The 21690-nt window shown below is 42.5% G+C and overlaps 9 non-coding genes across 9 annotated transcripts; all 9 read left to right on the top strand.

Moving 5' to 3' along the window:
* Positions 1 to 241: 241 nt before the first annotated feature.
* On the top strand, positions 242 to 323 carry TRNAS-AGA (transfer RNA serine (anticodon AGA)). Its single transcript has one exon. It is a non-coding gene; the product is annotated as a tRNA-Ser (tRNA).
* Positions 324 to 3178: 2855 nt separating this feature from the next.
* TRNAS-AGA (transfer RNA serine (anticodon AGA)) lies at positions 3179 to 3260 on the top strand. The gene has a single exon. It is a non-coding gene; the product is annotated as a tRNA-Ser (tRNA).
* A 1285-nt stretch (positions 3261 to 4545) lies between these two features.
* On the top strand, positions 4546 to 4617 carry TRNAH-GUG (transfer RNA histidin (anticodon GUG)). Its single transcript has one exon. It is a non-coding gene; the product is annotated as a tRNA-His (tRNA).
* A 1499-nt stretch (positions 4618 to 6116) lies between these two features.
* TRNAS-AGA (transfer RNA serine (anticodon AGA)) lies at positions 6117 to 6198 on the top strand. Its single transcript has one exon. It is a non-coding gene; the product is annotated as a tRNA-Ser (tRNA).
* Positions 6199 to 9610: 3412 nt separating this feature from the next.
* Positions 9611 to 9692, top strand: TRNAS-AGA (transfer RNA serine (anticodon AGA)). The gene has a single exon. It is a non-coding gene; the product is annotated as a tRNA-Ser (tRNA).
* A 1288-nt stretch (positions 9693 to 10980) lies between these two features.
* On the top strand, positions 10981 to 11052 carry TRNAH-GUG (transfer RNA histidin (anticodon GUG)). The gene has a single exon. It is a non-coding gene; the product is annotated as a tRNA-His (tRNA).
* A 2033-nt stretch (positions 11053 to 13085) lies between these two features.
* On the top strand, positions 13086 to 13167 carry TRNAS-AGA (transfer RNA serine (anticodon AGA)). Its single transcript has one exon. It is a non-coding gene; the product is annotated as a tRNA-Ser (tRNA).
* A 3400-nt stretch (positions 13168 to 16567) lies between these two features.
* TRNAS-AGA (transfer RNA serine (anticodon AGA)) lies at positions 16568 to 16649 on the top strand. Its single transcript has one exon. It is a non-coding gene; the product is annotated as a tRNA-Ser (tRNA).
* Positions 16650 to 19508: 2859 nt separating this feature from the next.
* On the top strand, positions 19509 to 19590 carry TRNAS-AGA (transfer RNA serine (anticodon AGA)). The gene has a single exon. It is a non-coding gene; the product is annotated as a tRNA-Ser (tRNA).
* Positions 19591 to 21690: the final 2100 nt, after the last annotated feature.

Below are 21690 nucleotides of genomic sequence, written 5' to 3'. Positions count from 1 at the left end.
AAAAGCAGCACGAAAACAGAGTGCAATAGGGTCCCAAAAACTTGAGTGCCACATGAGAGTATGCATGAAAGCCTATCCTTTTCCAAACTAGAGATATACTCATGCAATTTTTGTTTTTAGGAGAGAATGTGCCTGCTGAAAAAAACATTATTTTTAAAAAGTGCATTGCAGGATATCAGGAATTTGCTGTGGGACACGTTGAAAACTTTCATACAGATTATTTGCACAAAACTTACAGTCAGTTGTTGTGGCCGAGTGGTTAAGGCGATGGACTAGAAATCCATTGGGGTCCCCCCGCGCAGGTTCGAATCCTGAAAACAACGAGAAACTTTTTAACATCGGCTACAATTTCAGAAGTTAACCTTTAGAATTTCTTCCATGTCAGTTTTATAAATAGGTGGCTTATTTTGGTGTCACTATTGCCCTTTCATATATTTATTATCGCTACCCCTTTCATATCTTTGCTATAACTCTCGTCCTACATTAGCGCTGGTGCAAACACTTCAAATTATTATACCCTGGCTCTCTCAGTCATACCATTCATGCACTTGAAACTTACTTTACCAATAAAAGAAGCAAATAGAAAAATAAAACAAAAGTGCTTGCTGGATTAGGCAAACACACTTCATAAAACTGCATTTTCTTTTCTATTCTCCCCGTGTTACAAGCTTAACTGCTCCCTGTGTAATTTCTCTTAGCCTGCTGTCCCAGGAAGAGAATTATATCTACAGGCTCTTTCCGTGTTTTTTTCCTAGTCTTTCTTTCCCTTTTCTTAGATTTGTAACTGTTCCTTTATGTACTCTATTTAGGCGCCATTAATCTCATTTGAGCTCCTTGTACCTGCTGCTGTTTTCTCCACACCTCATGCTGCCTTTTCCCTCTTTCTCTCTTTCTCTGAGGTTGGTGTCTACTTTCCAAAGCTTCTGATGCCCCAATGTTCCTTCATCTTGTTGTCAGACGTGAATTGGAAAAGCAACCAAATTAACAAGCCTTTACCACTCATACATGGCTGAGGTTTATACTTTAATTCAATGAGCTAAGAAAAGCGTGTTGTGGGGCCCCTACGAGCCATGGTGCTTGCTTCATCATAATTGGGCACGCAGTCATTAGCCACAGCTCTGATCATGGGTCACTGAGGTCAGTTTCAATAATTCCTCAAAAACCTAACCATGCAGTCCCCCCTAACTGTGTAGTTATCTTGCTTTACTGCTGTTTGTGTGATTAGCTGGGAGGAGCTCACGGCAGCATCCTCCCTATAAAAGTGTAGATGGACCGCTCCTTAACTCTTTCTTGCTTCACATACAGATGGCTTGAGGAGGTACAGGGGAGATTTAGGTCTACTAGACAGAATAGAAGATCTGCGCCAGGTGTGTTTCTCTGCATTGGTGTTCCATCACAGGCCCACAATTGTATGTGTGATCTTTGACTCCTGGCAGTTCACAAGCAGGCGGCCAGGAAACAGTTTCAGCCTATCAACCACTGAGGAGACAAAGCCTTTGTATAAGGAATGAGGAAACAATGAACACATTCAGCCTATCACAGGAGTTCCCTGAGTGTTCCGAATTATAAATTCTCCATGTCACTGTATGTCATTGTACCCAAGTAGCTCGTCGTGATCGTATAGTGGTTAGTACTCTGCATTGTGGCTGCAGCAACCTCGGTTTGAATCTGAGTCACGGCATTGTGGTTGGCAATGTCACGGCAGTTGGGTTTTTCTTTTACAGAATTACCAATTGTACCAGTTGTTTTTGTAAAATGTCTATTAAAAACAGATCCTTTAAAATATTTAAACGATCTAACGACAAATTATTTAAACACACATGATTATAAGATGTAGCTATATTGTACCTACTGACATAAATTATCGTTCTTGAACCTATTTACGGTGGGGGAATGGAGCTCTCCCCCATGCCAATCAGAATGCAGATGAATGCAGTTGCATTTGAGTGACCTGTGTTGTGGCTGTCTAGAGGGAATGCACAAGTGTAGCTGTCTCGCAGCCCAATCCAGACGTCAATTGGAGACAGGTTTTCAGGCAAATAGAGCAGTAAGTGCAGAGAAATGCTCACTCTCTAAAAATGGCATTTATAAAATAGTAAAGTTAAATCCAACCTCACCAGTAAATAGGATTTATCAATAAATAAATAAATCTTCTGCTCTCTGATATGGAATTACCCCCCAAAAAGTATAAGGGAATACCCAATGCTAACCTATGAGAGGGGCAGACCTCACAGTAGTGAAAAATGTAATAGACTGTTTGGTACTACCAGGACGTGCAGACCACCACAGTACATGTCTTACCTTTTACTTACATAGCATGATGCCCCTAGGACTACCTAGGGCCTACCTTTTGGTTAATTATATGTAATAAAATTGGAGTTTAAGGCTTGGCAAGTAGTTTTAAATGGCAAGTCGAAGTGGCAGTACACTGCAGCACAGGCACTGCAGTAGCAGGCTTGAGACAGGTTTGAAATGCTACTTTTTTGGGCGGCACAATCAGTTCCTGGGTATATGGTATACCACTTTACAAGGGGCTTTCAAGTCAATTAAATCTGTCAGTCAGGTATACTCCAATTACACACATGATTAGGGAAGAAGCACGTGCACTTCAGCACTGATTAGTAGCGATAAAGTGATCAGAGTCCTAAGGCCAACAAAAAGATACAGCAAAATGCGTAGGTGAAAAGCAATAAGGTAGGGTTGAGGCCACCTTAAGAATGCAAGGTCTAACAAAAACAAACTAAGGATAACATGAGTAAAACATCAGGTTTCTCTACGGCATTTGGTGAGATAAGGGTGCCTTCTTTTATCTTCCATAAATGCAATCTTTCCCTGACCCCTTTATTATATAGCTCTTCAAGTAAAAAAGATAAAGCACTTACAAAGGAGCCTCAAATACTCAAAGATGGTAGACTTCTGTAATATGGGCCATAGACTAAAAGCAGAACGAAAACAGAGTGCAATAGTGTCCCAAAAACTTGAGAGCCACATGAGAGTATGCATGAAAGCCGATCCTTTTCCAAACTAGAGATATACTCATGCAATTTTTGTTTTTAGGAGAGAATGTGCCTGCTGAAAAAAACATTATTTTAAAAAAGTGAATTGCAGAATACAAGGAATTTGCTGTGGGACACCTTGAAAACTTTCATACAGATTATTTGCACAAAACTTACAGTCAGTTGCTGTGGCCGAGTGGTTAAGGCGATGGACTAGAAATCCATTGGGGTCTCCCTGCGCAGGTTCGAATCCTGCCAATAACGAGAAACTTTTAACATCGGCTACAATTTCAAAAGTTAACCTTTAGTATTTCTTCCATGTCAGTTTTATAAATACGTGGCTTATTTTGGTGTCACTATTGCCCTTTCACATATTTATTATCGCTACCGCTTTCATATCTTTGCTATAACTCTCGTCCTACATTAGCGCTGGTGCAAACGCTTCAAATTATTATACCCTGGCTCTCTCAGTCATACCTGGGCATGCACTTGAAACTTACTTTACCAATAAAAGAAGCAAACAAAAATAAAACAAAAGTGCTTGCTTGATTAGGCAAACACACTTCATAAAACTGCATTTTCTTTTCTATTCTCCCCGTGTTACAAGCTTAACTGCTCCCTGTGTAATTTCTCTTAGCCTGCTGTCCCAGGAAGAGAATTTTATCTACAGGCTCATTCTGTGTTTTTTTCCTAGTCTTTCTTTCCCTTTTCTGAGATTTGTAACTGTTCCTTTACGTGCTCTATTTAGGCGCCATTAATCTCATTTGAGCTCCTTGTACCTGCTGCTGTTTTCTCCACACCTCATACTGCCTTTTCCCTCTTTCTCTCTTTCTCTAAGGTTGGTGGCTACTTTCCAAAGCTTCTGATGCCCCAATGTTCCTTCATCTTGTTGTCAGACGTGAATTGGAAAAGCAACCAAATTACCAAGCATTTACCACTCACACATGGCAGAAGTTTATAATTTAATTCAGTGAGCTAAGAAAAGCGTGTTGTGGGGCCCCTACGAGCCATGGTGCTTGCTTCATCATAATTAGGCACGCAGTCGTTAGCCACAGCTCTGATCATGGGTCACTGAGGTCAGTTTCAATAATTCCTCAAAAACCTAACCATGCAGTCCCCCCTAACTGTGTAGTTATCTTGCTTTACTGCTGTTTGTCTGATTAGCTGGGAGGAGCTCACGGCAGCATCCTCCCTATAAAAGTGTAGATGGACCGCTCCTTAACTCTTTCTTGCTTCACATACAGATGGCTTGAGGAGGTACAGGGGAGATGCAGGTCTAATAGACGGAATAGAAGATCTGTGTCAGGTGTGTTTCTCTGCATTGGTGTCCCATCACAGGCCCACAAGTGTATGTGTGATCTTTGACTCCTGGCAGTTCACAAGCAGGCCGCCAGGAAACGGTTTCAGCCTATCAACCACTGAGGAGACAAAGCCTCTGTATAAGGAATGAGGAAGCAATTAACACATTCAGCCTATCACAGGAGTAGCCCTGAGTGTTCCAAATTATAAATTCTCCATGTCACTGAATGTTATTGACCCCGAGTAGCTCGCCGTGATCGTATAGTGGTTAGTACTCTGCGTTGTGGCTGCAGCAACCTTGGTTCGAATCCGAGTCACGGCATCGTGGTTGGCAATGTCACCGCAGTTGGGTTTTTCTTTTACAGAATTACCAAATGTACCAGTTGTTTTTGTAAAATGTCTATTAAAAACAGATCCTTTTAAATATTTAAACAACCTAACGACAAATTATTTAAACACACATGATTATAAGATGTAGCTATATTGTACATACTGACATAAATTATCGTTCTTGAACCTATTTGCGGTGGGGGGAACAGAGCTCTCCCCCATGCCAATCAGAATGCAGATGAATGCAGTTGCAGTTGAGTGACCTGTGTTGTGGATGTCTAGAGGGAATGCACAAATGTAGCTGTCTCGCAGCCCAATCCAGACGTCAATTGGAGACAGGTTTTCAGGCAAATAGAGCAGTAAGTGCAGAGAAATGCTCACTCTCTAAAAATGGCATTTATAAAATAGTAAAGTTAAATCCAACCTCACCAGTAAATAGGATTTATCAATAAATAAATAAAGCTTCTCCTCTCTGATAGGGAATTACCCCCCAAAAAGTATAAGGGAATACCCAATGCTAACCTATGAGAGGGGCAGACCTCAAAGTAGTGAAAAATGTAATAGACTGTTTGGTACTACCAGGACATGCAAACTACCACAGTACATGTCTTACCTTTTTCTTACATAGCATGATGCCCCTAGGACTACCTAGGGCCTACCTTAGGGGCTAATTATATGTAATAAAATTGAAGTTTAAGGCTTAGCAAGTAGTTTTAAATGGCAAGTTGAAGTGGCAGTACACTGCAGCACAGGCACTGCAGTAGCAGGCTTGAGACAGGTTTGAAATGCTACTTCTTTGGTCGGCGCAATCAGTCCCTGAGTATATGTTCTACCACTTTACAAGGGGCTTTCAAGTAAATTAAATCTGTCAGTCAGGTATACTCCAATTACACACATGATTAGGGAAGAAGCACGTGCACTTCAGCACTGATTAGTAGCGATAAAGTGATCAGAGTCCTACGGCCAACAAAAAGATACAGCAAAATGCGTAGGTGAAAAGCAATAAGGTAGGGTTGAGGCCACCTTAAGAATGCAAGGTCTAACAAAAACAAACTAAGGATAACATGAGTAAAACATCAGGTTTCTCTACGGCATTTGGTGAGATAAGGGTGCCTTCTTTTATCTTCCATAAATGCAATCTTTCCCTGACCCCTTTATTATATAGCTCTTCAAGGAAAAAAGATAAAGCACTTACAAAGGAGCCTCAAATACTCAAAGATGGTAGACTTCTGTAATATGGGCCATAGACTAAAAGCAGCACGAAAACAGAGTGCAATAGGGTCCCAAAAACTTGAGTGCCACATGAGAGTATGCATGAAAGCCTATCCTTTTCCAAACTAGAGATATACTCATTCAATTTTTGTTTTTAGGAGAGAATGTGCCTGCTGAAAAAACCATTATTTTTAAAAAGTGCATTGCAGAATATCAGGAATTTGCTGTGGAACACCTTGAAAACTTGCATACAGATTACTTGCACAAAACTTACAGTCAGTTGTTGTGGCCGAGTGGTTAAGGTGATGGACTAGAAATCCATTGGGGTCTCCCTGCGCAGGTTTGAATCCTGCCAACAACGAGAATCTTTTTAACATCGGCTACAATTTCAGAAGTTAACCTTTAGTATTTCTTCCATGTCAGTTTTATAAATAGGTGGCTTATTTTGGTGTCACTATTGCCCTTTCACATATTTATTATCGCTACCCCTTTCATATCTTTGCTATAACTCTCGTCCTACATTAGCGCTGGTCTAAACGCTTCAAATTATTATACCCTGGCTCTCTCAGTCATACCATTCATGCACTTGAAACTTACTTTACCAATAAAAGAAGCAAGTAGAAAAATAAAATAAAAGTGCTTGCTGGATTAGGCAAACACACTTCATAAAACTGCATTTTCTTTTCTATTCTCCCCATGTTACAAGCTTAACTGCTCCCTGTGTAATTTCTCTTAGCCTGCTGTCCCAGGAAGAGAATTTTATCCACACGCTCTTTCTGTGTTTTTTCCTAGTCTTTCTTTCCCTTTTCTTAGATTTGTAACTGTTCCTTTACGTGCTCTATTTAGGCGCCATTAATATCATTTGAGCTCCTTGTACCTGCTGCTGTTTTCTCCACACCTCCTACTGCCTTTTCCCTCTTTCTCTCTTTCTCTGAGGTTGGTGGCTACTTTCCAAAGCTTCTGATGCCCCAATGTTCCTTCATCTTGTTGTCAGACATGAATTGGAAAAGCAACCAAATTAACAAATCATTACCACTCACACATGGCAGAAGTTTATACTTTAATTCAATGAGCTAAGAAAAGCGTGTTGTGGGGCCCCTACGAGCCATGGTGCTTGCTTCATCATAATTAGGCACGCAGTCATTAGCCACAGCTCTGATCATGGGTCACTGAGGTCAGTTTCAATAATTCCTCAAAAACCTAACCATGCAGTCCCCCTAACTGTGTAGTTATCTTGCTTTACTGCTGTTTGTGTGATTAGCTGGGAGGAGCTCACGGCAGCATCCTCCCTATAAAAGTGTAGATGGACCTCTCCTTAACTCTTTCTTGCTTCACATACAGATGGCTTGAGGAGGTACAGGGGAGATGCAGGTCTAATAGACAGAAAAGAAGATCTGCGCCAGGTGTGTTTCTCTGCATTGGTGTCCCATCACAGGCCCACAAGTGTATGTGTGATCTTTGACTCCTGGCAGTTCACAAGCAGGCGGCCAGGAAACGGTTTCAGCCTATCAACCACTGAGGAGACAAAGCCTTTGTATAAGGAATGAGGAAGCAATGAACACATTCAGCCTATCACAGGAGTAGCCCTGAGTGTTCCGAATTATAAATACTCCATGTCACTGTATGTTATTGAGCCCAAGTAGCTCTCCGTGATCGTATAGTGGTTAGTACTCTGCGTTGTGGCTGCAGCAACCTCAGTTCGAATCCGAGTCACGGCATTGTGGTTGGCAATGTCACAGCAGTTGGGTTTTTCTTTTACAGAATTACCAAATGTACCAGTTGTTTTTGAAAAATGTCTATTAAAACAGATCCTTTTCAATATTTAAAAGATCTAACGACAAATTATTTAAACACACATGATTATAAGATGTAGCTATATTGTACCTACTGACATAAATTATCGTTCTTGAACCTATTTGCGGTGGGGGGAACGGAGCTCTCCCCCATGCCAATCAGAATGCAGATGAATTCAGTTGCAGTTGAGTGACCTGTGTTGTGGCTGTCTAGATGGAATGCACAAATGTAGCTGTCTCGCAGCCCAATCCAGACGTCAATTGGAGACAGGTCACCCAGGCCCTCGTCACCAGCCGACTGGACTACGGCAACGCCCTCTACGCCGGAACCATCGCCAAGCTCCAGAAGAGAGTCCAGCGGATCCAGAACGCCTCAGCCAGACTCATCCTTGACATCCCACGAAACAGCCACATCTCCGGACACCTAAGAGACCTTCATTGGCTTCCCGTCAACAAGAGAATCACCTTCCGCCTCCTCACCCACGCACACAAAGCCCTACACGATCAAGGCCCGAGCTACCTCAACACCCGAATCAACTTCCACGCTCCCAAACGTCACCTCCGCTCAGCCATCCGCGCTCTCGCCACCGTCCCACGCATCCGCAGAGCGACAACAGGAGGAAGGTCCTTCTCCTACCTGGCCGCCAAGACCTGGAACTCCCTCCCAGCCGACCTGCGCCTGACCCAAGACCACCTCTCCTTCAGGAAGAAGCTCAAGACCTGGCTGTTCGAGCAGTAACGGCACCCCCCCCCCCCCCCCAAGCGCCTTGAGACCCTACGGGTAAGTAGTGCGCTCTATAAATGTCACTGATTGATTGATTGATTGAGGTTTTCAGTCAAATAGAGCAGTAAGTGCAGAGAAATGCTCACTCTCTAAAAATGGCATTTATAAAATAGTAAAGTTAAATCCAACCTCACCAGTAAATAGGATTTATCAATGAATAAATACAGCTTCTCCTCTCTGATATGGAATTACCCCCCAAAAAGTATAAGGGAATACCCAATCTTAACCTATGAGAGGGGCAGACCTCACAGTAGTGAAAAATGTAATAGACTGTTTGTTACTACCAGGACATGCAAACTACCACAGTACATGTCTTACCTTTTACTTACATAGCATGTTGCCCCTAGGACTACCTAGGGCCTACCTTAGGGGTTAATTATATGTAATAAAATTGGAGTTTAAGGCTTGGCAAGTAGTTTTCAATGGCAAGTCGAAGTGGCAGTACACTGCAGCACAGGCACTGCAGTAGCAGGCTTGAGACAGGTTTGAAATGCTACTTCTTTGGGCGGCACAATCAGTCCCTGGGTATATGGTATACCACTTTACAAGGGGCTTTCAAGTAAATTAATTCTGTCAGTCAGGTATACTCCAATTACACACATGATTCGGGAAGAAGCACGTGCACTTCAGCACTGATTAGTAGCGATAAAGTGATCAGAGTCCTAAGGCCAACAAAAAGATACAGCAAAATGCGGAGGTGAAAAGCAATAAGGTGGGGTTGAGACCACCTTAAGAATGAAAGGTCTAACAAAAACGAACTAAGGATAACGTGAGTAAAACATCAGGTTTCTCTACGGCATTTGGTGAGACAAGTTTGCCTTCTTTTATCTTCCATAAATGCAATCTTTCCCTGACCCCTTTATTATATAGCTCTTCACGGAAAAAAGATAAAGCACTTACAAAGGAGCCTCAAATACTCAAAGATGGTAGACTTCTGTAATATGGGCCATAGACTAAAAGCAGCACGAAAACAGAGTGCAATAGGGTCCGAAAAACTTGAGTGCCACATGAGAGTATGCATGAAAGCCTATCCTTTTCCAAACTAGAGATATACTCATGCAATTTTTGTTTTTAGGAGAGAATGTGCCTGCTGAAAAAAACATTATTTTTAAAAAGTGCATTGCAGAATATCAGGAATTTGCTGTGGGACACCTTGAAAACTTTCATACAGATTATTTGCACAAAACTTACAATCAGTTGTTGTGGCCGAGTGGTTAAGGCGATGGACTAGAAATCCATTGGGGTCTCCACGCGCAGGTTCGAATCCTGCCAACAACGAGAATTTTTTTTAACATCGGTTACAATTTCAGAAGTTAACCTTTAGTATTTCTTGCATGTCAGTTTTATAAATAGGTGGCTTATTTTGGTGTCACTATTGCCCTTTCACATATTTATTATCGCTACCGCTTTAATATCTTTGCTATAACTCTCGTCCTACATTAGCGCTGGTGCAAACGCTTCAAATTATTATACCCTGGCTCTCTCAGTCATACCTGTGCATGCACTTGAAACTTACTTTACCAATAAAAGAAGCAAACAGAAAAATAAAATAAAAGTGCTTGCTGGATTAGGCAAACACACTTCATAAAACTGCATTTTCTTTTCTATTCTCCCCGTGTTACAAGCTTAACTGCTCCCTGTGTAATTTCTCTTAGCCTGCTGTCCCAGGAAGTGAATTTTATCTACAGGCTCTTTCTGTGTTTTTTTCCCAGTCTTTCTTTCCCTTTTCTGAGATTTGTAACTGTTCCTTTACGTGCTCTATTTAGACGCCATTAATCTCACTTGAGCTCCTTGTACCTGCTGCTGTTTTCTCCACACCTCATACTGCCTTTTCCCTCTTTCTCTCTTTCTCTGAGGTTGGTGGCTACTTTCCAAAGATTCTGATGCCCCAATGTTCCTTCATCTTGTTGTCAGGCGTGAAATGGAAAAGCAACCAAATTAACAAGCATTTACCACTCACACATGGCAGAAGTTTATACTTTAATTCAATGAGCTAAGAAAAGCGTGTTGTGGGGCCCCTACGAGCCATGGTGCTTGCTTCATCATAATTAGGCACGCACTCATTAGCCACAGCTCTGATCATGGGTCACTGAGGTCAGTTTCAATAATTCCTCAAAAACCTAACCATGCAGTCCCCCTAACTGTGTAGTTATCTTGCTTTACTGCTGTTTGTGTAATTAGCTGTGAGGAGCTCACGGCAGCATCCTCCCTATAAAAGTGTAGATGGACCTCTCCTTAACTCTTTCTTGCTTCACATACAGATGGCTTGAGGAGGTACAGGGGAGATGCAGGTCTAATAGACAGAATAGAAGATCTGCGCCAGGTGTGTTTCTCTGCATTGGTGTCCCATCACAGGCCCACAAGTGTATGTGTGATCTTTGACTTCTGGCAGTTCACAAGCAGGCGGCCAGGAAACGGTTTCAGCCTATCAACCACTGAGGAGACAAAGCCTTTGTATAAGGAATGAGGAAGCAATGAACACATTCAGCCTATCACAGGAGTAGCCCTGAGTGTTCCGAATTATAAATTCTCCATGTCACTATATGTTATTGAGCCCAAGTAGCTCGCCGTGATCGTATAGTGGTTAGTACTCTGCGTTGTGGCCGCAGCAACCTCGGTTCGAATCCGAGTCACGGCATTGTGGTTGGCAATGTCATGGCAGTTGGGTTTTTCTTTTACAGAATTACCAAATGTACCAGTTGTTTTTGTAAAATGTCTATTAAAACAGATCCTTTTAAATATTTAAACAATCTAACGACAAATTATTTAAACACACATTATTATAAGATGTAGCTATATTGTACCTACTGACATAAATTAATCAATCAATCAATCAATCAATCATGCCATTTGTATAGCGCACTACTCACCCGGGAGGGTCTCAAGGCGCTTGGGGGGAGGGGTATGCTACTGCTCGAACAGCCAGGTCTTGAGTTGTTTCCTGAAGGCGAGATGGTCCTGGGTCAGCCGAAGGTGGTTGGGGAGGGAGTTCCAAGTCTTGGCAGCCAGGTAAGAGAAGGATCTTCCTCCGGCGGTGGCTCTTCGGATGCGTGGTACGGCTGCGAGGGCGAGGCTGGTGGACCGTAGCTGGCGGGTGGGCGTGTAGAAGGTCAGGTGGTCGTTGAGGTACTTGGGGCCCAGGTCGTGGAGAGACTTGTGTGTGTTGGTGAGGAGCCGGAACGTGATCCTCTTGTCGACGGGGAGCCAGTGCAGGTTCCTCAGGTGGCTGGAGATGTGGCTGCGTCGGGGAACATCCAGGATGAGTCAGGCGGAGGCGTTCTAGATGCGCTGGAGTCTTTTCTGTAGCTTGGCTGTGGTTCCGGCGTAGAGGGCGTTTCCTTAGTCCAGTCGGCTAAATTATCGTTCTTGAACCTATTTGCGGTGGGGGGGAACGGAGCTCTCACCCATGCCAATCAGAATGCAGATGAATTCAGTTGCAGTTGAGTGACCTGTGTTGTGGCTGTCTAGATGGAATGCACAAATGTAGCTGTCTCGCAACCCAATCCAGACGTCAATTGGAGACAGGTTTTCAGGCAAATAGAGCAGTAAGTGCAGAGAAATGCTCACTCTCTAAAAATGACATTTATAAAATAGTAAAGTTAAATCCAACCTTACCAGTAAATAGGATTTATCAATAAATAAATAAAGCTTCTCCTCTCTGATATGGAATTACCCCCCAAAAAGTATAAGGGAATACCCAATGTTAACCTATGAGAGGGGCAGACCTCACAGTAGTGAAAAATATAATAGACTCTTTGGTACTACCAGGACATGCAAACTACCACAGTACATGTCTTACCTTTTACTTACATAGCATGATGCCCCTAGGACTACCTAGGGCCTACCTTAGGGGTTAATTATATGTAATAAAATTGGATTTTAAGGCTTGGCAAGTAGTTTTAAATGGCAAGTCGAAGTGGCAGTACACTGCAGCACAGGCACTGCAGTAGCAGGCTTGACACAGTTTGAAATGCTACTTCTTTGGGCGGCACAATCAGTCCCTGGGTATATGGTATACCACTTTACAAGGGGCTTTCAAGTAAATTAAATCTGTCAGTCAGGTATACTCCAATTACACACATGATTCGGGAAGAAGCACGTGCACTTCAACACTGATTAGTAGGGATAAAGTGATCAGAGTCCTAAGGCCAACAAAAAGATACAGCAAAATGCGGAGGTGAAAAGCAATAAGGTGGGGTTGAGACCACCTTAAGAATGCAAGGTCTAACAAAAACGAACTAAGGATAACATGAGTAAAACATCAGGTTTCTCTACGCAATTGGGTGAGACAAGTTTGCCTTCTTTTATCTTCCATAAATGCAATCTTTCCCGGATCCCTTCAATATATAGCTCTTCAAGGAAAAAAGATAAAGCACTTACAAAGGAGCCTCAAATACTCAAAGATGGTAGACTTCTGTAATATGGGCCATAAACTAAAAGCAGCGCGAAAACAGAGTGCAATAGGGTCCCAAAAACTTGAGTGCCACATGAGAGTATGCATGAAAGCCTATCCTTTTCCAAACTAGAGATATACTCATGCAATTTTTGTTTTTAGGAGAGAATGTGCCTGCTGAAAAAAACATTATTTTTAAAAAGTGAATTGCAGAATATCAGGAATTTGCTGTGGGACACCTTGAAAACTTTCATACAGATTATTTTCACAAAAAGTCAGTTGTTGTGGCCGAGTGGTTAAGGCGATGGACTAGAAATCCATTGGGGTCTCCCCGCGCAGGTTCGAATCCTGCCAACAACAAGAATTTTTTTTTAACATCGGCTACAATTTCAGAAGTTAACCTTTAGTATTTCTTCCATGTCAGTTTTATAAATAGGTGGCTTATTTTGGTGTCACTATTGCCCTTTCACATATTTATTATCGCTACCGCTTTCATATCTTTGCTATAACTCTCGTCCTACATTAGCGCTGGTGCAAACGCTTCAAATTATTATACCCTGGTTCTCTCAGTCATACCTGTTCATGCACTTGAAACTTACTTTACCAATAAAAGAAGCAAACAGAAAAATAAAATAAATGTGCTTGCTGGATTAGGCAAACACACTTCATAAAACTGCATTTTCTTTTCTATTCTCCCCGTGTTACAAGCTTAACTGCTCCCTGTGTAATTTCTCTTAGCCTGCTGTCCCAGGAAGAGAATTTTATCTACAGGCTCATTCTGTGTTTTTTTCCTAGTCTTTCTTTCCCTTTTCTGAGATTTGTAACTGTTCCTTTACGTGCTCTATTTAGGCGCCATTAATCTCATTTGAGCTCCTTGTACCTGCTGCTGTTTTCTCCACACCTCATACTTCCTTTTCCCTCTTTCTCTCTTTCTCTGAGGTTGGTGGCTACTTTCCAAAGATTCTGATGCCCCAATGTTCCTTCATCTTGTTGTCAGACGTGAATTGGAAAAGCAACCAAATTAACAAGCATTTACCACTCACACATGGCAGAAGTTTATAATTTAATTCAATGAGCTAAGAAAAGCGTGTTGTGGGGCCCCTACAAGCCATGGTGCTTGCTTCATCATAATTAGGCATGCAGTCATTAGCCACAGCTCTGATCATGGGTCACTGAGGTCAGTTTCAATAATTCCTCAAAAACCTAACCATGCAGTCCCCCCTAACTGTGTAGTTATCTTGCTTTACTGCTGTTTGTGTGATTAGCTGGGAGGAGCTCACGGCAGCATCCTCCCTATAAAAGTGTAGATGGACCTCTCCTTAACTCTTTCTTGCTTCACATACAGATGGCTTGAGGAGGTACAGGGGAGATGCAGGTCTAATAGACAGAATAGAAGATCTGCGCCAGGTGTGTTTCTCTGCATTGGTGTCCCATCACAGGCCCACAAGTGTATGTGTGATCTTTGACTTCTGGAAGTTCACAAGCAGGCGGCCAGGAAACGGTTTCAGCCTATCAACCACTGAGGAGACAAAGCCTTTGTATAAGGAATGAGGAAGCAATGAACACATTCAGCCTATCACAGGAGTAGCCCTGAGTGTTCCGAATTATAAATTCTCCATGTCACTATATGTTATTGAGCCCAAGTAGCTCGCCGTGATCGTATAGTGGTTAGCACTCTGCGTTGTGGCCGCAGCAAACTCGGTTCGAATCCGAGTCACGGCATTGTGGTTGGCAATGTCATGGCAGTTGGGTTTTTCTTTTACAGAATTACCAAATGTACCAGTTGTTTTTGTAAAATGTCTATTAAAACAGATCCTTATAAATATTTAAACGATCTAACGACAAATTATTCAAACACACATGATTATAAGATGTAGCTATATTGTACCTACTGACATAAATTAATCAATCAATCAATCAATCAATCATGCCATTTGTATAGCGCACTACTCACCCGGAAGGGTCTCAAGGTGCTTGGGGGGAGGGGTCTGCTACTGCTCGAACAGCCAGGTCTTGAGTTGTTTCCTGAAGGCGAGATGGTCCTGGGTCAGCCGAAGGTGGATGGGGAGGGAGTTCCAAGTCTTGGCAGCCAGGTAAGAGAAGGATCTTCCTCCGGCGGTGGCTCTTCGGATGCGTGGTACGGCTGCGAGGGCGAGGCTGGTGGACCGTAGCTGGCGGGTGGGCGTGTAGAAGGTCAGGCGGTCGTTGAGGTACTTGGGGCACAGGTCGTGGAGAGACTTGTGTGTGTTGGTGAGGAGCCGGAACGGGATCCTCTTGTCGACGGGGAGCCAGTGCAGGTTCCTCAGGTGGCTGGAGATGTGGCTGCGTCAGGGGACATCCAGGATGAGTCGGGCGGAGGCGTTCTGGATGCGCTGGAGTCTTTTCTGTAGCTTGGCTGTGGTTCCGGCGTAGAGGGCGTTTCCTTAGTCCAGTCGGCTAAATTATCGTTCTTGAACCTATTTGCGGTGGGGGGAACGGAGCTCTCCCCCATGCCAATCAGAATGCAGATGAATTCAGTTGCAGTTGAGTGACCTGTGTTGTGGCTGTCTAGATGGAATGCACAAATGTAGCTGTCTCGCAACTCAATCCAGACGTCAATTGGAGACAGGTTTTCAGGCAAATAGAGCAGTAAGTGCAGAGAAATGCTCACTCTCTAGAAAATGACATTCATAAAATAGTAAAGTTAAATCCAACCTTACCAGTAAATAGGATTTATCAATAAATAAATAAAGCTTCTCCTCTCTGATATGGAATTACCCCCCAAAAAGTATAAGGGAATACCCAATGTTAACCTATGAGAGGGGCAGACCTCACAGTAGTGAAAAATGTAATAGACTGTTTGGTACTACCAGGACATGCAAACTACCACAGTACATGTCTTACCTTTTACTTACATAGCATGATGCCCCTAGGACTACCTAGGGCCTACCTTAGGGGTTAATTATATGTAATAAAATTGGAGTTTAAGGCTTGGCAAGTAGTTTTAAATGGCAAGTCGAAGTGGCAGTACACTGCAGCACAGGCACTGCAGTAGCAGGCTTGAGACAGTTTGAAATGCTACTTCTTTGGGCGGCATAATCAGTCCCTGGGTATATGGTATACCACTTTACAAGGGGATTTCAAGTAAATTAAATCTGTCAGTCAGGTATACTCCAATTACACACATGATTAGGGAAGATGCACGTGCACTTCAGCACTGATTAGTAGCGATAAAGTGATCAGTGTCCTAAGGCCAACAAAAAGATACAGAAAAATGCGGAGGTGAAAAGCAATAAGGTGGGGTTGAGACCACCTTAAGAATGCAAGGTCTAACAAAAACGAACTAAGGATAACATGAGTAAAACATCAGGTTTCTCTACGCAATTTGGTGAGACAAGTTTGCCTTCTTTTATCTTCCATAAATGCAATCTTTCCCGGATCCCTTCAATATATAGCTCTTCAAGGAAAAAAGATAAAGCACTTACAAAGGAGCCTCAAATACTCAAAGATGGTAGACTTCTGTAATATGGGCCATAAACTAAAAGCAGCGCGAAAACAGAGTGCAATAGGGTCCCAAAAACTTGAGTGCCACATGAGAGTATGCATGAAAGCCTATCGTTTTCCAAACTAGAGATATACTCATGCAATTTTTGTTTTTAGGAGAGAATGTGCCTGCTGAAAAAAACATTATTTTTAAAAAGTGAATTGCAGAATATCAGGAATTTGCTGTGGGACACCTTGAAAACTTTCATACAGATTATTTGCACAAAACTTACAGTCAGTTGTTGTGGCCGAGTGGTTAAGGCGATGGACTAGAAATCCATTGGTGTCTCCCCGCGCAGGTTTGAATCCTGCCAACAATGAGAATTTTTTTTAACATCGGCTACAATTTCAGAAGTTAACCTTTAGTATTTCTTCCATGTCAGTTTTATAAATACGTGGCTTATTTTGGTGTCACTATTGCCCTTTCACATATTTATTATCGCTACCGCTTTCATATCTTTGCTATAACTCTCGTCCTACATTAGCGCTGGTGCAAACGCTTCAAATTATTATACCCTGGCTCTCTCAGTCATACCTGTTCATGCACTTGAAACTTACTTTACCAATAAAAGAAGCAAACAGAAAAATAAAATAAAAGTGCTTGCTGGATTAGGCAAACACACTTCATAAAATTGCATTTTCTTTTCTATTCTCCCCGTGTTACAAGCTTAACTGCTCCCTGTGTAATTTCTCTTAGCCTGCTGTCCCAGGAAGAGAATTTTATCTACAGGCTCTTTCCGTGTTTTTTTCCTAGTCTTTCTTTCCCTTTTCTGAGATTTGTAACTGTTCCTTTACGTGCTCTATTTAGGCGCCATTAATCTCATTTGAGCTCCTTGTACCTGCTGCTGTTTTCTCCACACCTCATACTTCCTTTTCCCTCTTTCTCTCTTTCTCTGAGGTTGGTGGCTACTTTCCAAAGATTCTGATGCCCCAATGCTCCTTCATCTTGTTGTCAGACGTGAATTGGAAAAGCAACCAAATTAACAAGCATTTACCACTCACACATGGCAGAAGTTTATAATTTAATTCAATGAGCTAAGAAAAGCGTGTTGTGGGGCCCCTACGAGCCATGGTGCTTGCTTCATCATAATTAGGCACGCAGTCATTAGCCACAGCTCTGATCATGGGTCACTGAAGTCAGTTTCAATAATTCCTCAAAAACCTAACCATGCAGTCCCCCCTAACTGTGTAGTTATCTTGCTTTACTGCTGTTTGTGTGATTAGCTGGGAGGAGCTCACGGCAGCATCCTCCCTATAAAAGAGTAGATGGACCTCTCCTTAACTCTTTCTTGCTTCACGTAGAGATGGCTTGAGGAGGCACAGGGGAGATGCAGGTCTAATAGACAGAATAGAAGATCTGCGGCAGGTGTGTTTCTCTGCATTGGTGTCCCATCACAGGCCCACATGTGTATGTGTGATCTTTGACTACTGGCAGTACACAAGCAGGCGGCCAGGAAACGGTTTCAGCCTATCAACCACTGAGGAGACAAAGCATTTGTATAAGGAATGAGGAAGCAATGAACACATTCAGCCTATCACAGGAGTAGCCCTGAGTGTTCCGAATTATAAATTCTCCATGTCACTGTATGTTATTGAGCCCAAGTAGCTCGCTGTGATTGTATAGTGGTTAGTACTCTGCGTTGTGGCCGCAGCAACCTCGGTTCAAATCAGAGTCACGGCATTGTGGTTGGCAATGTCACGGCAGTTGGGTTTTTCTTTTACAGAACTACTAAATGTACCAGTTGTTTTTGTAAAATGTCTATTAAAACAGATCCTTTTAAATATTTAAACGATCTAACGACAAATTATTTAAACGCACATGATTATAAGATGTAGCTATATTGTACCTACTGACATAAATTATCGTTCTTGAACATATTAGTGGTGGGGGGAACGGAGCTCTCCCCCATGCCAATCAGAAAGCAGATGAATTCAGTTGCAGCTGAGTGACCTGTGTTGTGGCTGTCTAGATGGAATGCACAAATGTAGCTGTCTCGCAGCCCAATCCAGACGTCAATTGGAGACAGGTTTTCAGGCAAATAGAGCAGTAAGTGCAGAGAAATGCTCACTCTCTAAAAATATCATTTATAAAATAGTAAAGTTAAATCCAACCTCACCAGTAAATAGGATTCATCAATAAATAAATAAAGCTTCTCCTCTCTGATATGGAATTACCCCCCAAAAAGTATAAGGGAATACCCAATGTTAACCTATGAGAGGGGCAGACCTCACAGTAGTGAAAAATGTAATAGACTGTTTGGTACTACCAGGACATGCAAACTACCACAGTACATGTCTTACCTTTTACTTACATAGCATGATGCCCCTAGGACTACCTAGGGCCTACCTTAGGGGTTAATTATATGTAATAAAATTGGAGTTTAAGGCTTGGCAAGTAGTTTTAAATGGCAAGTCGAAGTGGCAGTACACTGCAGCACAGGCACTGCAGTAGCAGGCTTGAGACAGGTTTGAAATGCTACTTCTTTGGGCTGCACAATCAGTCCCTGGGTATATGGTATACCACTTTATAAGGGGCTTTCAAGTAAATTAAATCTGTCAGTCAGGTATACTCCAATTACACACATGATTAGGGAAGAAGCACGTGCACTTCAGCACTGATTAGTAGCGATAAATTGATCAGAGTCCTAAGGCCAACAAAAAGATACAGCAAAATGCGGAGGTGAAAAGCAAAAAGGTAGGGTTGAGACCACCTTAAGAATGCAAGGTCTAACAATATCGAACTAAGGATAACATGAGTAAAACATCAGGTTTCTCTACGGCATTTGGTGAGACAAGTTTGCCTTCTTTTATCTTCCATAAATGCAATCTTTCCCGGATCCCTTTATTATATAGCTCTTCAAGGAAAAAAGATAAAGCACTTACAAAGGAGCTTTAAATACTCAAAGATGGTAGACTTCTGTAATATGGGCCATAGACTAAAAGCAGCACGAAAACAGAGTGCAATAGGGTCCCAAAAACTTGAGTGCCACATGAGAGTATGCATGAAAGCCTATCCTTTTCCAAACTAGAGATATACTCATGCAATTTTTGTTTTTAGGAGAGAATGTGCCTGCTGAAAAAAACATTATTTTTAAAAAGTGCATTGCAGAATATCAGGAATTTGCTGTGGAACACCTTGAAAACTTGCATACAGATTATTTGCACAAAGCTTACAGTCAGTTGTTGTGGACGAGTGGTTAAGGCGATGGACTAGAAATCCATTGGTGTCTCCCCGCGCAGGTTCGAATCCTGCCAGCAACGAGAATCTTTTTAACATCGGCTACAATTTCAGAAATTAACCTTTAGTATTTCTTCCATGTCAGTTTTATAAATAGGTGGCTTATTTTGGTGTCACTATTGCCCTTTCACATATTTATTATCGCTACCCCTTTCATATCTTTGCTATAACTCTCGTCCTACATTAGCGCTGGTACAAACGCTTCAAATTATTATACCCTGGCTCTCTCAGTCATACCTGTGCATGCACTTGAAACTTACTTTACCAATAAAAGAAGCAAATAGAAAAATAAAACAAAAGTGCTTGCTGGATTAGGCAAACACACTTCATAAAACTGCATTTTCTTTTCTATTCTCCCCGTGTTACAAGCTTAACTGCTCCCTGTGTAATTTCTCTTAGCCTGCTGTCCCAGGAAGAGAATTTTATCTACAGGCTCTTTCTGTGTTTTTTTCCTAGTCTTTCTTTCCCTTTTCTTAGATTTGTAACTGTTCCTTTACGTGCTCTATTTAGGCGCCATTAATCTCATTTGAGCGCCTTGTACCTGCTGCTGTTTTCTCCACACCTCATACTGCCTTTTCCCTCTTTCTCTCTTTCTCTGAGGTTGGTGGCTACTTTCCAAAGCTTCTGATGCCCCAATGTTCCTTCATCTTGTTGTCAGACATGAACTGGAAAAAGCAACCAAATTAACAAGTCTTTACCACTCACACATGGCAGACGTTTATACTTTAATTCAATGAGCTAAGAAAAGCGTGTTGTGGGGCCCCTACGAGCCATGGTGCTTGCTTCATCATAATTAGGCACGCAGTCATTAGCCACAGCTCTGATCATGGGTCACTGAGGTCAGTTTCAATAATTCCTCAAAAACCTAACCATGCAGTCCCCCCTAACTGTGTAGTTATCTTGCTTTACTGCTGTTTGTGTGATTAGCTGGGAGGAGCTCACGGCAGCATCCTCCCTATAAAAGTGTAGATGGACCGCTCCTTAACTCTTTCTTGCTTCACATACAGATGGCTTGAGGAGGTAAAGGGGAGATGCAGGTCTAATAGACAGAAAAGAAGATCTGCGCCAGGTGTGTTTCTCTGCATTGGTGTCCCATCACAGGCCCACAAGTGTATGTGTGATCTTTGACTACTGGCAGTTCACAAGCAGGCGGTGTCAGGACTCAATCTGTGGGCCCTGTCATTACCTATCCAACTGCGCTGTTGAGTGAATCAAGAGGTACTACAAACACTTGGGTTGACAAGGTGCGATCTTGGAGACATAAGATGGCCGCCGTTGTTGCCAGCGTGGAAGACAGCAGACGTTCTAGTCTCTCAGACCCCAGCTGCTGAGACTTCTATGTGGAGCGCGAGCGTCATGAAAAACGCGCACTTCACTGAAGACCCTAGCTGAGGAGGTTCGTTTTCCTGAAGCGACGAAGATTCTAGTAATAAGCATTTCCCAGTTTGAGAAGTCGAGTACCTGAGCGAATCATTTTGTGGAAGACGTCGGACTCAGACTCGGTGCAGAAAGTCAAGCGCGAGTCTCTGAGGGCATTGTGAGCGTCAGAATAAAAAGACTGAGAAATACCGTTGACAGCCGCCAAGACGCTGAGAAGCGGCCGCCAGTCAAATCCTGTCGGAGATTCAAGTCCTAAGGGAACAAGACCGGGCGAGAAGCGCCTACAGCGCCAGTCACTGAAAACACAAGCTAAGTGAACATCTACCTATCGCCTGTGAAAATTAAAAAATATATATATATATATATATATTACCTACTGGCGGTCGCCAGTAGGTATATATAGTTAGGATTTTTTCTCTATGGGATTTTTGAGAATTCTATGTCTAATAACTTTGGCGTTTGTGGACGGAATTGGCTGAAATGTTCAGGAAAATGGAACATTTTGTTTCTGAGCAGCCCCTGACAATTTGGGGGGGTTTCATCAAGGGGGGGCCGAGAAAAAAGGGGGGTCCCAAAACGTGTTTTTCCCATGTTAATTTCCATAGAGCGGTTGGCCTCACTTTTAGCTCGAACGGCTGAATGGATTTGCACGAAACTTGGCAAAATTGTAGGGACTCTTAGCCCGATGTGCCTTTGCTAGGTCTCAATATATGTGCTCCAGTGGATTTTGAGTAATTTAGGTT

The sequence above is a fragment of the Lissotriton helveticus genome, chromosome 12 (assembly GCF_964261635.1).
Source record: "Lissotriton helveticus chromosome 12, aLisHel1.1, whole genome shotgun sequence".
In the NCBI taxonomy this organism is placed as follows: domain Eukaryota; kingdom Metazoa; phylum Chordata; class Amphibia; order Caudata; family Salamandridae; genus Lissotriton; species Lissotriton helveticus.
The sequence above is the reverse complement of the archived record's forward strand: the minus strand, read 5'-3'. Positions and strand labels throughout refer to the sequence as shown.